Source organism: Antechinus flavipes, chromosome 1, assembly GCF_016432865.1.
Source record: "Antechinus flavipes isolate AdamAnt ecotype Samford, QLD, Australia chromosome 1, AdamAnt_v2, whole genome shotgun sequence".
Classification (NCBI taxonomy): Eukaryota; Metazoa; Chordata; class Mammalia; order Dasyuromorphia; family Dasyuridae; genus Antechinus; species Antechinus flavipes.
In genome coordinates this window covers 371,665,518-371,684,108 of record NC_067398.1, presented here as the reverse complement: position 1 = coordinate 371,684,108, position 18,591 = coordinate 371,665,518, and positions in this window count along the sequence as shown.

The window sequence follows — 18,591 nt, the reverse complement described above, 5'->3', positions numbered from 1 at the left end:
AAGAAAAAAAAAAGCAAACAACAAAAATGGTGAAAATCCTATGCTTTGATCCACATTAGGACTTTATAATTCTCTCTCTAGAGGAACATGACTCTTTCTATGACATTTCTATTGGAATTGCCTTGAATCAGCTCATTGTTGAAAAGAGTCAGTTTATCACAATTGATCACATAATCTTGTTGTTGTAGTTCTGCTCACATCACTTAGAGTTAGATCATGTCTTTTCAATCATTTCTGAAATAACCTACTCATCATTTCTTATAGAATAATGATACTCCACTATGTTCTTATACTATAACTTATTCAGGTATTCTCCATCTCATGTGCATCCACTCATTTTCTGGTTCTTTAGAAAAAGGGCTGCTACAAATATTTTTGCACATGTGGGTCCTTTTCCCTTTTTATGATCTCTTTGGAATATAGGCCCAGTAGAGACACTGCTGGATCAAAGGGTATATGCAGGATGCCCTTTGGACATAGTTCCAAATTGATGTTCAGAATAGTTGGATCATTTCATAACTATATCAACAATTGTACCATTTAATAATAATAATAATAAAACCCAACATTCTCTGTGCTTAGCATAATTCAACATAGTAAAGATTCAATTCTCTTGAACTGAAGTGATTGAATTGAATCATTTCAAGTTGTATATCTTAAGGCATACTATATCAGAGGAAATAGCTTCTTTATCTTAAAACATGGTAGTTATGCCATGAAATTTATGATTTTCCACATATATGAGCAAAGAAAATTATAATTCCATTAGATATTAAAATTTTACCTTTGCTGTTCATTCATTTCAGTTATGTTCAATTCTTCATGACCTCATTTGGACTTTTCCTGGCAGATACTAGAGTAATTTGATATTTCCTTCTATAACTCATTTTACATAGGAGGAAACTTAGCCAAACAGGATTAAGTGATTTGTCTCTGGTCACATAGCTGGTAAATATCTGAGACCAGGTTTGTATTCAAGAAAATGAATCTTGCTGACTATAGGCCTGGTATTCTATCTATTGTACAATCTAATGTTTCTTCATTCATTTGTTCACCCATTTCTTTCTTTAGTTTTAGGATCATTTCATAACATAAAAATCAAATTGCATTCTGAGTTCTCAAATAAGTACAACCGCACTCATTATCTGAATATGTAGTTGTAATTTGTTACTTTCATTAAGTGGAAATTAATTTTGCTCTCTTCACTTTGACTGCAACTTTGTCAGGAAGACTAAGTATTTTGATTTCCAGAAAAGACAATCAAATGAAGGCAGAAAATATTTTCTAGCTGAAGTTTGTCTCATCATTTAAAAACAGCTAGATACTTGACCAGGTACTCCCAATTCAAAGAGCTTTTAAGATAGAGGTAATAGGCTTTTAGAAAACAGAACTTGTTTGTACATGAACATGATAAAGACATAGGAAGGCTATAAAGAAATGTTGACATTTTATTTTTTCTTAAGATTTACAAAATGCTTTATATACATGATTTTATTTAAACTTCAAAATAATAGTTAAGTACTATATATGCTGTTCCCATTTTATAATTGAGATATTAATATTAATGAAACTAATAGGATCTCAAACTTGCCATAGTTTTCAGTGACCATCTAGACTAAATAATATCTTTTAATAATACTCCCAGAAAGAATTCTGAAAAGATGACAGAATGGATCAGATAATTTCAAACTCTCCAGATATCCTTCACAAACCAGGCAGATTAGTGCCTCAGGGTGAATTTAGAGAGGTAAAAACAAATAAAAGCTGGGGCAGAACTGTTATCCTCCTAGGACAGACTGAGCAGATCTAAAGAAAGATACGAGAAGCAAAAAAGACTCTCCTACCCACAAAGAGTAAAATTAAATGATCTCCTATCTCAGATGAATTCATAGAAGAACTCAAAAAAAGATTTAAAAAAATCAGAGAAATTGAAGAAAAACTGAAAAAATAAAATAAAATCAGAGCAATCCCCCAAAAATAACAACAACAACAACAATAAAAACAAACAACAACAAAAAAAAAAAACAAAAAAGGATTTTGAAAAGAAAATCAACCAATTAGAAAAGGAGATGCAAAATTTAAAGGAAGAAAATGACTGCTTGAAAAATGGAATTGGGCAAGGGGAACTGTTGGAATCCTTACTAACTGCTAACTAATTAGAGTTGATCTAATCTTACAAGAAGATTTTGGCCAGAACCTGAAACAAGGTACTAAGTAGAACTAATTAATACAAGGCTTGTGTTCACACCTTTACTCATTGGAGTTCACAAGTATGCCAGATTCACAAAGTAAACTTTTTAACTTCAAGGGAGTTCACATCTCCCTTAAAACTCTTTGGGCCAGAGAGCACTATGGGAGAAAACCCATAATCCCTCTCTCTGGAAGGAGCATAAATAGGCCAATGGGCCAGTCGAAGAAGTTCTTCAGAGTGAAGAAGCTACAAGTCGAGATTTCACCAGAATGACATGAAGAGTGGAGCTGGCTGGAGGCTGAAGAAAGCAGAGGCAGAAGCTGAAGGACCAGACCTTTGGATTTGGCAACATTCGGAGAGAGCTCTTGGAACCAAGCAGAGAGATAGGCCTCTAAGCTAACCGGGCTATATTGGAGATAATAAAAGATCTGAACTTTTATCACCTGGCTGAGTTTTGAGAAGAAAAAGCTCACCACATTTTGGCGCCCGAACAGGGACCGATTCAGATCCATCTGAACTAGATCACAACAGGGAACCCTGAAAAGTTATAAAAGACAAAGAAATAATAAACTTGAGAAAAACAATGGATCTGCAGAAGAGATTAAGAAAAGAAAACATGAGCATAATTGGACTACCTGAAAACTTTGATTTGAAAAAAATAATTTTGATAAAATAATACAATAAATAATTAAAGAAAAATGTCCCATGTTAGAACAAGAGGGGGAAATAGGAATAAAAAACAAAAACAAAAAACAAACAAAAAACACCAACCACCATGTGAAAGAGATTCTATAAGGGGGATAATACAGAAACATCATATCCAAATTCTGAAACCCCCAGATCAAGGAGAAAATATAAGAAACAACAAGTACAAATATTTCAAATATAGCAGAGTCACAATTAGAATCATATAAGACCTAAAAATGGCTACACTAAAAGATTTCAGGTTTTGGAACACTAAATATGGAAGAGCAAAAGAACTAGGATTGTGGTTAAAATATCATACCTAGCAAAGTTAACCAGAATTCTGAATGGAACAGTTCTGAATGAATGAATAGCCAGATTTTCAGGACTTTGTTTCGAAAGAATTGAACTCAAAAAATTTGTCATAAGATTCAAGAAAAATATTAACAACCAAGACTAATTTCAATGGATTTAATAAGAACAAACTGCTTCTGTTTCATACATATATGCTTAAGTTTGTCATTAGTAATTGTGGAGTTCAAAGAAAAATTGAATAGAGCTATGATATGATTCTAAAAAGCAAAACCATGTAAGAAAAAATTGAAAATCAACAGTAATTAACTTACATGAATTAAGTAAGTATATGAATTAATGAGAAGAAGAACTGACACAGAGGAAAGTCTTCTAAATTTATAAAGAAATCCAAGGGAATAAAAAAACAGAAGGATAGAATGATATATAGATTAATGGGAATGGGGTAAGGTATATAGATTAATAGAATTAATAGACATGAGATAAAAAGGAGGAAAGGTAGGAAAAGAGGATAAAGGAAATATCTGGGCAGGTGAGGTAGTGTACCTTAAGCAACAGCTGGGCAAGGTGTCAGGTAAGCATAAAACAGAGGAGTCACCATGGATATGAAACAATATATACACAAAAATATAACAATGATCAAGAGTAAGATTTATTAGGAGGAAAAAGCAAGGGTAGTAATCAATAATTTTACACAAAATTGAGGCTAATATAAATTTAATCAAAAGAGAAAAATAGAGAAACTACAATATATATTAGCCATATTGACCAATAGTGTTTTAGATTTTTTTAAATAATTAATTTATTTAAATTACACTGCTGTGGTGTAGGAAATGTTGAGCTTATGAATTTAGAAAAGGTATGGAATACTTGGAGTTATGAAGAATGATGTTTTCCACCTTCAGAGAAACAGAGGATAAACAAGCATAGTATGTCCTTACATAGATGCATATAAATGTATATGCATATTTGTATGATTATAGATATTTGTTTATATGTATATGTATAAATATATCTGCACTTAAGTATAGCCTTTGTGGGAAGGGTAGGAGGGAAGAAAAGGGAAAATAATAAATTAAAAAAGTATACAAGGGACAACAAAAGAAAACCTACAGGGAAGCAAAAAAGAAGCAGGAGGAGGAGAAGAAGAGATGAAGAAGGAAGAGAAGGAGGTGGAGGGGGAGGAAGAAGAAGAGAAGGAGAAGGAGGAGAAGGAGGAGAAGAAGGAGAAGAAGAAGAAAAGAAGGAGGAGGAAAAAGAAGAAAAAAAAAGAAGAGGAAGGATAAAGAAGAAATCTCTGAACCAAATGTGTAGTATTTATTATATAGGTTTTCTTGACATGGAAATTTATTGTTTCATATATTGAATACTCACTTACTGTCTGTTATGCACGATATTCTTTTCTATTTTTATTTTCTCTTTCTTTTTTTTTCTTTTTAACTTAACTTTTAAATAAATAAAATTTTTATATGTGAAAAAGTATCACTAAATAATAATATAGTTTAATGGACTCAACTTGAAAACAAATTTAAATTTAAATATTTTGGGATATATACAAAATAATAGTGAAATCTTTCTTTCTATTCATCGAAACCCCACCCTACTACAACTTTCATTCATTGCTAGTAGTTTTAATTTTTGAGACCATACAGAATAAGTTTAATGCTTTGACACTTCAAATAAATGAATATACTTACTTCTGTCAAGTTTTTCCCTCTTCAGACTAAATTTCTTCTGTTCTGACAACAAATGCTTCTATTACATGTTTCAAGGCTCAAATTCTTATTTATTTAGGTTTTTAAGATGGAATTATACTGCTCATAAAATTTGACAGATAATTGTCCAGACTTCAATTTGTGCTGACAAATATGACTTCAGTAAATTTGAATATGAGGGACCCGAAATCATAGCTTTGTCTCTTTGCATTCTTAATCTGGATCAAAGAACAATCAACTTAAATAGGCCTCTTTGATACTTCTGCTTGGTGCTCTTAATGCTGCTCTTTGGGGCAAAGAAAAAGCAATTTTTCTCCCACATGATAGTCCTTCATATATTTGAAGACACTTAATATGCCAGATCCCTCCAAAATCTTCTCCTCTGTAGTGAAAATATCCCTACTATCTTTTTATACTAATTTTCCTTACTAATCAGAGATGTGTGACAGTTAATGTAATATAATTAATAATATATATAAGTATTCTCTCTCTATATATATATATTGTGTACTTACACATGCACAAATATATATATATATGCATGCAAATGTATGAACGTGTTTATATTTAGATGTACATATGTCTCTATATCTATATAAGACTCTTGAGCAACTAGCAAGGCTTAATGGGATATATGAATGTGCATATATCTGTCTCTATTTTTATCCATCTAAATATAAAATGATTTAAAAGGAACTTCATATACACTGCTTATGAAAATAATTGTTTTTAATATATGATGTTAATCAGGAAGAGACAATTGGAAATCAGGAAGTCAATTAAGTGGGAATTATGTATTGGATATAACAAGGACACCTTTCCCCCCTTTTCATTTCTAGATTGTTGCTCTTAGAAACAACATTGAAGAATGAGTTGATAGAGTTGGATGTTTTATTTTCTCTCAGCATGATTTAGATTGTGTTCTACTTTTCTTTCTTTCTTTTTTTTTTAAATAACTTTTTATTGATAGAACTCATGCCAGGGTAATTTTTTACAACATTATCCCTTGCATTCACTTCTGTTCCGATTTTTCTCCTCCCTCCCTTCACCCCCTCCCCCAGATGGCAAACAATCCTTTACATGTTGAATAGGTTACAGTATATCCTGGGTACAATATACATGTGCAGAATCGAAAAGTTTTCTTCTTGCACAGGGAGAATTGAATCAGAAGGTATAAATAATCCGGAAAGAAAAACAAAAATGCAAGCAGTTTATATTCATCTCCCAGTGTTCTTTCTTTGGGTGTAGCTGCTTCTGTCCATCTTTGATCAATTGAAACTGAATTAGCTCTTTCGAAGAGATCCACTTCCATCAGAATACATCCTCAAACAGTATCATTGTTGAGGTATATAATGATCTCCTGGTTCTGCTCATTTCACTCAGCATCAGTTCATGTAAGTCTCGCCAATCCTCTCTGTATTCATCCCGCTGGTCATTCCTTACAGAACAATAATATTCCATAACGTTCATATACCACAATTTACTCAACCATTCTCCAATTGATGGGCATCCATTCATTTTCCAGCTTCTAGCCACTACAAACAGGGCTGCCACCAACATTTTGGCACATACAGGTCCCTTTCCCTTCTTTAGTATCTCTTTGGGGTATAAGCCCAGTAGAAACACTGCTGGATCAAAGGGTAGGCACAGTATGATAATTTTTTGAGCATAGTTCCAAATTGTTCTCCAGAATGGCTGGATGTGTTCACAATTCCACCAACAATATATCAGTGTCCCTGTTTTCCCACATCCCCTCCAACATTCCACATTATCTTTCCCTGTCACTCTAGCCAATCTGACAGGTGTGTAGTGGTATCTCAGAGTTGTCTTAATTTGCATTTCTCTGATTAATAATGATTTGGAGCATATTTTCATATGTCTATAAATAGTTTCAATTTCTTCGTCTGAGAATTGTCTGTTCATATCCCTTTACCATTTATCAATTGGAGAATGGTTTGATTTCTTATAAATTAGAGTCAATTCTCTATATATTTTGGAAATGAGGCCTTTATCAGAACCTTTGATTGTAAAAATGTTTTCCCTGTTTATTGTTTCCCTTCTAATCTTGTCTGCGTTTTGTTTGTACAAAAACTTTTCAATTTGATATAATCAAAATTTCTATTTTGTGGTCAATAGTGATCTCTAGTTCTTCTTTGGTCATAAATTCCTCCCTCTTCCACAAGTCTGAGAGGTAAAGTATCCTATGCTCTTCCAATTTATTTATAATCTAATTCTTTATGCCTAGGTCATGAACCCATTTTGACCTTATCTTGGTGTACGGTGTTAAGTGTGGGTCAATGCCTAATTTCTGCCATACTAATTTCCAATTTTCCCAGCAATTTTTGTCAAATAGTGCATTCTTATCCCAGAAACTTGGGTCTTTGGGTTTGTCAAACACTATATTATTAAAGTTATTGGCTATTTTGTCCTTTGAACCTAACCTATTCCATTGATCAACTAGTCTATTTCTTAGCTAATACCAGATGGTTTTAGTAACTGCTGCTTTATAATATAATCTTAGATCTGGTACAGCTAGGCCACCTTCATTTGATTTTTTTTTCATTAATTCCCTTAAAATTCTTGATCTTTTGTTTTTCCATATGAACTTTGTTGTTATTTTTTCTAGTTCATCAAAGTAGTTTTTTGGGAGTCTGATTGGTATAGCGCTAAATAAATAGATTAATTTAGGAATTATTGTCATCTTTATTATATTTGCTCACCCAATCCAAGAGCATTTAATATTTTTCCAGTTGGTTAGATCAGACTTAATTTATGTGTAAAGTGTTTTGTAGTTTTGCTCATAAAGTTTCTGATTTTCCTTTGGCAGATAGATTCCTAAATATTTTATACAATCAGTAGTTACTTTAAATGGAATTTATTTTAGTAACTCTAACTGTTGGGTTTTGTTAGAGATATGTAAGAATGCTGATGACTTATGTGGGTTTATTTTATACCCTGCAACTTTGCTGAAGGTGTGGATTGTTTCTAATAACTTTTTAGTAGAGTCTCTGGGGTTCTTTAAGTATACCATCATATCATCAGCAAAGAGTGATAATTTGGTTTCCTCATTGCCTATTCTTATTCCTTTAATCTCTTTCTCAACTCTTATTGCCAAAGCTAGCATTTCTAAATACAATATTTATTAAATAGTAATGGTGATAGTGGGCAACCTTGTTTCACTCCTGATCTTATTGGGATGTGTTCTACTTTTCAGAGGTCTAAGATGCTTGGAAAAATCTGCAGAGTGAAGCTAATAATCTCATCAATAAATTTAAAGGGAGCCAGGCCAATATAAAAAATTGTGACAGAGGTAAAAATCAGTTTCTTTATTTCATCTCCAATTATTATATTTGTTCTTTTTTCCCCTGCACAGAGGGAGAGGTTGTTGTTATTGTTGTTGTTATTTCCAAAGTGCTAAGTGATGAAATTCTATTCCACCCATGGTAGTTTGACTCAAAGTGTCTTCATATTCTTAACACTTTCTTTCCTTCAGATAAGCTTAATATCCATTCTTATGTATTTGAATTAATAAATTTTTGAAGTCATTCTCCAAAGGAGGTAGTTGAGAGCAGCTCTCTGATAAAAATAAGATACTACTGATAATTTACATTTGAGGGGTTATATAGCATAGGCAAATTTGTCCAGAGACAGTTCACTTTTCGAAAAAGTGAGCAATTACCTTGGGAAATAGAATTTAAGTAATTGAAATTCAGAAGCAGTTATCACACACACAGACAGAAGTTGTCCATTTTTTTCTTACCAGTATTTTGTTTTTCTAAAAACATATATAGTTTTCAATATTCATTTTGTAAGGCTTTCTATTCCAAATTTTTCTCCCTTCCCCCTTTACCTTCTCCATCCCCCAAAAGCAAGCAATCTTTTAGGTTTAGGTTAAACATGTACATTTATGTTAAACATATATCCCTATTTTTCATGTCGCATGAAAAAATCAAACCAGAAGGGAAAAATAAAACATGAGAAAGAAAACATAAACAAACAAAAAAAAAAGATGAAAATAATATGCTTTGACTTATATTCAGTCTCAATAGTTCTTTTTCTGGATTTTCCATCACAAGTCTCTGAAATTGTCTTGAATCATTGAATTGTCTAACAGAGTCAAGCTCATCACAGTTGATCATCAACTAATTGTTCTGTGACCATGTACAATGTTCTCCTTTTTCTACTCACATTACTCAGCATCAGTTAATATAAATCTTCCCAAGTTTTGTTTTTAAATCAGTCTGATCATTTCTCATTGAACAATAATATTCCATTTCTTTCATATACTGTAACTTATATCCAGCCACTCTCTTATTGAATCAAGCCATCCATTCAATTTTCAATTCATTGTCACTACAAAAAGAACTGCTACTAACATTTTTGCACATGTGGGTCCTTTTCTTTCTTTTATGATCTCTTTGGGATACAGACTCAGCAAAGATATCAGTGGATCAAAAGGTATGCATCATTTGATAGCCTTTGGGCATAGTTCCAAATTACTCTCCAGCATGGTTGAATCAGTTCACAATTCCACCAACAATGTATCAGGGTCTCAGTTTCCCCACATTCATCATTATCTTTTCCTGTTATCTTGGCCAATCTGAAAAGTGTGAAGTGCTAACTCAGAGTTGTCTTAATTTGCATTTGTGTAATCAAAATTGATTTAAAGCTGGATTTTTCATGTTTAGAAATGATTTTAAATTTTTTAATCTGAAAATTGTCTGTTCATATCCTTTGACCATTCATTAATTGGGGAATGATTATCCTTCATTCTTGAAGAGGATCAAAATGACATTATTACATTAGAAGTAAGTTATAGGATGTTCAATTGTGGCTGATCATATCAGTATGAACTCAAAATGCACATGTTAGGCACAAACAATCCATGTGTACATTTGTACATTTGAGGTGAATTCCTAAAATTTTTGCACGTCAGTTTTCTTGCCTCTATCACACTTTAAACACACACACACACACACACACACACACACACACACACACACACGAAAAACTCCTTAAAGCCAACCCCTGAATATTATCAATGATTCCATGCCACACTAATGTTGCTGTTTGCTTATATTTATATAGGGCAAATCGGTAGTGTGGAAAATACTAAAGAATATGGAGAGGTTAATGGAAAGATATAGAGACAAAAGAACTCCCCCATAAATCACAATTATGTTTGTAGACTTAAATGCATTTGCAAATTTTCTGGAGGCCATTTTAGACTCATGGAAAGTTGTTGAAAAACATCACAATGCCACTGAGATAAATATTAGATACATAACATTATGCTCACATTCAAACAATTAGTTTAAACTAATCCAATGTTCAAATAACTTGTACTTTTGAATATTTATGATATATAACATTTCTACCTGATTTAAGCAATAACTTCCCCATATCTCGCATCACCTATATAAGCTGATTGCTCCATTCTAGTTGCAGCTACCTACCTCATTATATTGGACCTTCTTTATGCATTATAACCTGAGTTCTAAGGTTTTAGCCATAAACAATAAAAGATGTTTTCTTATGTTCCTTAATAAATTGTTAAAAATTCTACACCTATTTCATTAATTATTAAATCACCCATGAGATACTAGTATATTAAATAAAATGAAAAAAAAAATCCTTAGTTTTATCAATGTTCCTAATGCACAACTTATAAATTAATATCAGGACTGCTTCTAAACAAAATATATTAGTACAGTAAAAATAAAACAAAAGTATAAATATATATCATTAGTGGAAAAAAAAATTCTTACTGCTAAAGTTGTTTCTAATAGGCTTTTTAATTGATTTTCTAGGATTCTCTAAATATACCATCATATTATCTGGGAACAATGATAGTTTTATTTCCTCATTACCTACTCTAATATCTTAATTTCTTATTCTTCTCTTATTGCTACACGTCTAGCATGATATTGAATAATAGTGGTGATAATGGACAATCTTTTTCATGCCTGATCTTATTGGGAAGGTTTTTAGCTTATCTCCATTACAAATACTGTTTGCTGATGGTTTTAGATAGATGTTATTTATCATATTAAGGAAAACTCCATGCATTCCTAGGCTTTCTAGTGTTTTTTATAGGAATGGGTGTTATATTTTGTCAAATGCTTTTTCTTCATCTATTGAGATAATCATATGATTTCTTTTAGTTTGATTATTGATATGGTCAATTATTCCAAAAGCTTTTCTTATATTTTAATAAGTCCTGAATTACTGGTATAAATCCACTTGGTCAAAGGGTATTATTTTGCTGATAAATTGTTGTAATCTCTTTGCTAATATTTTATTATAGATATTGCATCGATATTCATTCTGGAAATTGATCTATAATTTCCCTATTTGTTTTGGCCCTTCCTGGTTTAAATATCAGCATCATACCTGTGTCATAAAAGGAATTTCGTAGTATACTTTTCCCCTATTTCTCCAATATTTTATATAGTAAACTATATAAAGTACTGGGATTAATTGTTCTTTAAATGTTTGGTAGAATGCACTTGTAAATCCATCTAGAGGTGAAGATTTTTTTTAGGGAGTTCATAAATGGTTTGTTCAATGTCTTTTTTTTAAATGGGACTATTTAGGTAACGTATGTCCTCCTCTGTTAATCTGTGCAAGCTCTGTATTTGTAAATATTCATCCATTTCACTTACATTATCAAATTTCTTGGCACCACAGTTGGGCAAAATATCTTTTTAATTTCAAGCACACCCTTTTCATTTTTGATACTAGTAATTTTTTCTCGTTTCTTTTTCCTAATCAAATTGAACAATTGTTAACTATTTCCACAAAACTATTAGTTTTACTAATTAGTTCAAGAGTTTTTTATTTTCCAATTTATTAATCTGTCCTTTGATTTTCAGAATTTCTAACTTGGAATTTAATTGGAGATTTTAAATCTTTTTTTTTTTTTTTTTTTTAGCTTTTTCTTATTCTGTATCCAATTCATTGATATTCTCTTACTCTATTTTGCTCCCATAAGCATCTAGAGATATGAAAATTTTCCTAAGAACTGTTTTAGCTGCATCTCTCAAGTTTTGGTACATTGTGTCATTTAATGACACATTCTGGGATGGAATTTATTAATTGTTTTTATGATTTCTTGTGTGATCTATTCATTCTTTAGAATTAGATAGTTTGGTTTCCAATTGACTTTTAGTCTTTCACTGGCCCTTTATCGAATGTAATTTTTATTGCATCATAATATGAAAAGAAAGCATTTACTATTTCTGCCTTTCTGCATTTATTTGATTATGAGGTTTTAATGCCCTAACAGATGTTCAAATTTGTAGGTAACATGCACTACTAAGGAAATAAAAAAGCATATTTCTTTCTATCCTTATTCAATTTCAAGAATGACAGATTAATCTAGAATCTTTATCAAGAAGACAATATGAATGTTATGTGCCATAGGGTAAGAGTAGGACACGAACATCTAAATAGCAACAATTATACAACCAAAAATTTATATAATATCTACTATATACCAGGGACTGTCCTAAATATTTTACAATTATCTAAATTGATCCTCACAACAGTCCAAGAAAGTAAGTTATAATCCTCATTTAACAAGTGAGAAAACTGAACTAAATTGAGGGTAAATGACTTGCCTAAGGTCACACATTTAATAAATATCTGAGGCCAGATTCGAACTATGAATGACGAGTCTTCCTGACTCCAGGAACAAAACTTTATTCACTTCATCACCTTGCTGCTTTTGGCTAGTAAGAATCACAATTGTGTTTGAACTGAGATTCCCCTGCTCCAGATTAAGACTTTGCTCTTTTTTTCCCCCATGAAATAATGATCCAAGACAAATATGAATATAATTAAAATTAAACATGACTTAGAAGAATCCACCAACAGCAACAACAACAAAGTGATTCTTGCATTCATTAAAGCAGGAACTTTTTTTAAGCTTTTTATATACAAGATATATGCATGGGTAATTTTTCAGCACTGACCCTTCCAAAACCTGGTGTTCCAATTTCTCCCCTCCTTCCACTCACCCTCTCCCCTAGACGGCAGGTAGAACAATATATGTTAAATATGTTAAAATATATGTAAAATTCAATATATCTATGCATATTTATACAGTTATCTTGCTGCACAAAAAAAATCGGATTTAGAAAGAAGGAAAAAATAACCTGAGAAGGAACACAAAAATGCAAGCAGACAATCAGAGAAAGAGGGGAAATGCTATGTTGTGGTTCACACTAATTTCCAATAGTTCTTTTGCTGGGTTTAGCTGGTTCTCTTTATTACTGAAGAATTAGAACTGATTTGGTTCATCTCATTGTGGAAGAGAGCCACGTCTATTAGAATTGATCATTATATATTCTTGTTGTTGCCATATATAATGATCTCCTGATTCTGCTCATTTCACTCAGCATCAGTTCATGTAAGTCTCTCGAGTACTTTCTGAACTCATCCTGCTGGTCATTTTTTACAGAAAAATAATATTCCATAACATTCATATACCACAATTTACCCAGGCATTCTCCAATTGATGGGCATCCATTCAATTTCCACTTTCCAGCCTCTACAAAAAGGGCTTCCACAAACATTTTTTGTACATGTGGGTCCCTTTCCTCCTTTAAGATTTCTTTGGAATATAAGCCCAGTAGAATGGGTCAAAGAGTATGTACAGTTTGATAACTTTTGGGGCATAGTTCCAAATTGCTCTTTAGAACTGCTGGATGCATTCACAATTCCAACATCTGTTCAGTGTCGCAGTTTTCCCTCCAATATTTATCATTTTTCCTGTCATCCTAGCCAATCTGAGAGGTATGTAATGGTATGTCAGTTGTCTTAATTTGCATTTTTCTGATCAATAATCATTTGGAGCATCTTTTCTTATGACTAGAAATACTTTCCATTTCTTCATCTGAAAATTGTCTGTTCATATCCTTTGACCATTTATCAATTGGAGAATGGCTTGATTTCTTACAAATTAGAGTAAATTCTTTATATATTTTGGAAATGAGGCCTCTATCAGAAACTTTAACTGTAAAAATGTTTCCCAGTTTGTTGCTTCCCTTCTAATCTTGTCTGCATTCGTTTTGTTTGTACAAAAGCTTTTTTAATTTGATATAATCAAAAATTTATAATTTGTGATCAATAATGATCTCTAATTCTTCTTTGATCACATATTCCTTCCTCTTCCACAGGTCTGAGAGGTAAATTATCCTATATTTTTCTAATTTATTTATAATCTCATTCTTTATATCTAGATTATGAACCCATTTTGACCTTATCTTGGTGTACGTTGTTAAGCGTGGGTCAGTGCCTAGTTTCTGGAATACTAATTTCCAGTTTTCCCATCAGTTTTTGTCAAATAGTGAATTCTTATCCCAAAAATTGGGATCCTTGGGTTTGCTAAACACTAGATTATTATAATTATTGACTATTTTGTCCTGTGAACCAAACCTATTCCACTGATCAACTTGTCTATTTCTTAGCCAATACCAAATGGTTTTGGTGACTGCTGCTTTATAATATAGTTTTAAATTTGGTACAGCTAGGCCACCTTCATTTGATTTTTCTTTTTCATTAGTTCACTTAAAATTCTTGACCTTTTGTTCTTCCAGATGAACTTCATTGTTATTTTTTCTAGGTCATTAAAATAGTTTTTTGGGGGAGCATGATTGGTATAGCACTAAATAGATCAAACTAATTTAAAATTCAACTAGGTAATATTGTCATCTTTATTATATTCACTCGTCCTATCCAAGTGCACTTGATATTTTTCCAATTGATTAGACATGACTTTATTTATGTGGAAAATGTTTTGTCTTTTGCTCACATAGTTCCTGACTTTCCCTTGGCAGATAGATTCCTAAATATTTTATACCATTGGAAGTTATTTTAAGTGGAATTTCTTAAAGCAAGAACTTTTATTAGTTGAACATATGTTTTTAATAATAACAGCAATAATGATATATATATATATATTTACTATATATATATATAAAATGAACTTATATAGTATAAATATAATTTTGCTTGTCTTATGAACAACTAGGTGATACAGTGGATAGACTGCCAGGATTGGAGTTAAAAAGACTGATGTTAAAATCTGGCTTCAGATTTGTACTAGCTTTGTAACATGAACAAGTTGTTTAACCCTGTTTGTCTCAGTTCTCTCATTTCTAATATGGTCTGAAGAAGGACATTACAAACCATAGTAATATCTTTGTCAAGAAAATCCCCAATTAGATCATAAATATTTGGACACAACTGAAATGATTGTACAAAAAAAAAAATACATACATGTATGTGTATATACATACAATTCCAAGAGAGTTTGGGTTAAATACATATTGTTATTAATATAAAAATGCTAACAAGCAATAAAATACATTTATTAATATAATGGTATAAGATCCTTTAAAAGCAATAAGAAATAAATTAGCTATAAACAAAATGAACTGTTAATACAAAAGAAAAACATTATTTCTAACAAAGATTAAATATTAATCACTTATAAAAGTTAATAAGCAACAATTGTAATATAATTTGTTTCAATAACTAATTTTGATAATTGGAGTATATTTAGAATATTTATTTTTATTTCATTCTTTTCTAGCAACATCAAAAAATAGAGTATAACAGTGAGCAAATTCTTTTATAATGATATAAATAAAATCTCTGAAGTCTCAAAATAAAAAATGTTGCATTATTCAGAAAATAAGCTTGATCATTAAGTTACTTACGTGGGGGAAAGTAATGTAACAATGGTATAGCTATATCAAAATAAAGCAGCTGAAATTTCAAAATAAAAACAAAAATGGTAGCAATAACAATTGATAATTCAAACTGAAGAAACACTGAATGTAAAAAATAGCAATACCATTTTAAGTTTAGGAAGATAATGAATAAGAATATACTTTCAAGTAATTAACTGGGAAACCATTTTAACATTCAAAGGTTCTGATAAAGGCCTCATTTCCAAAATATATAGAGAATTGACTCTAATTTATAAGAAATCAAGCCATTCTCTAATTGATATATGGTCAAAGAATATGAAGAATTTTTAGATGAAAAAATGGAAACTATTTCTAGCCATATGAAAAGATGCTCCAAATAATTATTGAGCAGAGAAATGAAAATTAAGAGAACTCTGAGGTACTACTGCACACCTCTCAAATTGGCTAGGATGACAGGAAAAGATAATGGTGAATGTTGGAGGGGATGTGGGAAAACTGGGGCACTGATAAATTGTTGGTGGAATTGTGAATGCATCCAATCATTCTGGAGAGCAATTTGGAGCTTTGCTCAAAAAGTTATGAAACTGTGCATACCCTTTGATAAAGCAGTGTCTCTACTGGGCTTATATCCCAAAAAAAGATCTTAAAGGAGGGAAAGGACTCACATGTACAAAAAATGTTTGTTGCAGCCTTTTTGGTAGTGGCTAGAAAGTGGAAACTGAGTGGATGCCCATCAATTGCAGAATGGCGGGGTAAATTGTGGTATATGAATGTTATGGAATATTATTATTCTGTAAGAAATGACAACAGGATTATTTCAGAGAATCTTACTTACATGAAGTGAGTAGAAAGATCATTATACACTTCAACAACAAGACTATATAATGATCAATTCTAATGGATGTGGCTGTCTTCCAACAATGAGATGAATCAAATCAGTTCCATTTGTTCAATAATGAAGAGAACCAGCTACACCCAGAGAAAGAACTCTGGGAAATGAGTGTGGACTACAACATAGCATTTCCACTCCTTCTGTTTTTGTCCTCTTGCATTTTTGCTTTCCTTCTCAGGTTATTTTTTACCTTATTTCTGAGTCTGATTTTTCTTGTGCAGCAAAATATATATATATATATATATATATATATATATATATATATATATATATACACACACATATATTGTATTTAATATATACTTTAACATATTTAACATGTATTGTTATACCTGCCATTTAGAGGAGGGGATGGCGGAAAGGAGGGGGAAAGTTGGAACAAAAGGTTTTGCAAGGGTCTATGATGAAAAATTACCCATGCATATATATCTTATAAATAAAAAGCTATAATAAAAAAAAGAAATACTTCAAGTCCAGAGAGACAAAATCTTCTCTTATTGTGGCTGTGTCTGGGGTTTTTGTACGAATCTTTTGCAAGTAGAAACTGCAAAGCATTCCTGATGAAAATTCCCTAGGGAAAACAGATCAGAGAATAAATGGCTAATGTCTGAATTATATATATATCCTTTCTAAGATTAATTCTATGATCTACTATAATATTTTTTAATTTTAGTTAAAACAATATTTTTTAAAAAGAATAGACAAAAATATAGCAACAATATAATGAAATATTAACACTCCATTATTAGAGTATTATAAATTAAACAATCAACACCAAAAGTAATTCATCTATATATTTTTTTAATTGGCTTTCATCCATCCTGTTCTTTTTTTTTTTTTAATTAAAGCTTTTTATTGAGAGAACATATGAATGGGTAATTTTTGCAACCTTGTCCCTTGCACACATTTCTTTTCCAACTTTTCCCTTCCCTCTCTCCACCTCTCCCCTCGATGGCAGGCAGTCTTATACATGTTAAACATCTTAAAGTATATCCTAGATACAATATACATGTCAGATCCGTACAGTTCTCTTGTTGCACAAGAAGAATTTTATTCAAAACAAAAATAACCTGGGAAAAGAAACAAAAATGCAAGTAGTCCACATTCATTTCCAAGTGTTTCTTCTCTGGGTGTAGCTGATTCTGTCCATCATTGATCAACTAGAACTGAATTAGAGCTTCTCTTTGTTGAAGATATCCACTTCCATCAGAATACATCCTCATATAATATCGTTGTTGAAATGTACAATGATCTTCTGGTTCTGCTCATTTCACTCACCATCAGTTCATGTAAGTCTCTCCAAGCCTCTCTATATTCTTCTTGCTGGTCATTCCTTACAGCACAATAATACTCCATAACATTCATATATCACAATTTACCCAACCATTCTCCAACTGATGGATTTATTTTCTATGCTGCAACTTTGCTAAAGTTGTGAATTATTTCTAATAGCTTTTTAGTAGAATCTTTGAGGTTCTCTAGGTATACCATCATATCATCTGCAAAGAGTGATAGTTTGGTTTCCTCATTACCTACTCTAATTCCTTTCATCTCTTTCTCAATCCTTATTGCCAAAGCTAGAGTTTCTAATATAATATTGAATAATAAGGGTGATAGTGGCAACCTTGTTTCACTCCTGATATTACTGGAAAAGGTTCCAGTTTATCCCCATTGCATATGATGCTTACTGACAGTTTTAAATATATGCTCCTGACTATTTTAAGGAAAAGTCCATTTATTCCTATCCTCGTAAATTTTTTATTAGAAGTGGATGTTGGATTTTATCAAATGCTTTTTCTACATCTATTGAGATGATCATTGTTTTTGTTAATTTGGTTATTGATATAGTCAATTATGCTAATAGTTTTCCTAATATTGAACCAGCCCTGCATTCCTGGTATAAATCCTACTTGGTCATAGTGTATTATCCTGGGGATGATTTTCTGTAATCTTTTTGCTAATATTTTATTTAAGATTTTAGAATCAATATTCATTAGAGAGGTTGGTCTATAATATTCTTTCTCTGTTTTCAACCTACCTAGTTTAGGTATCAGTACCATGTCTGTGTCATAAAAG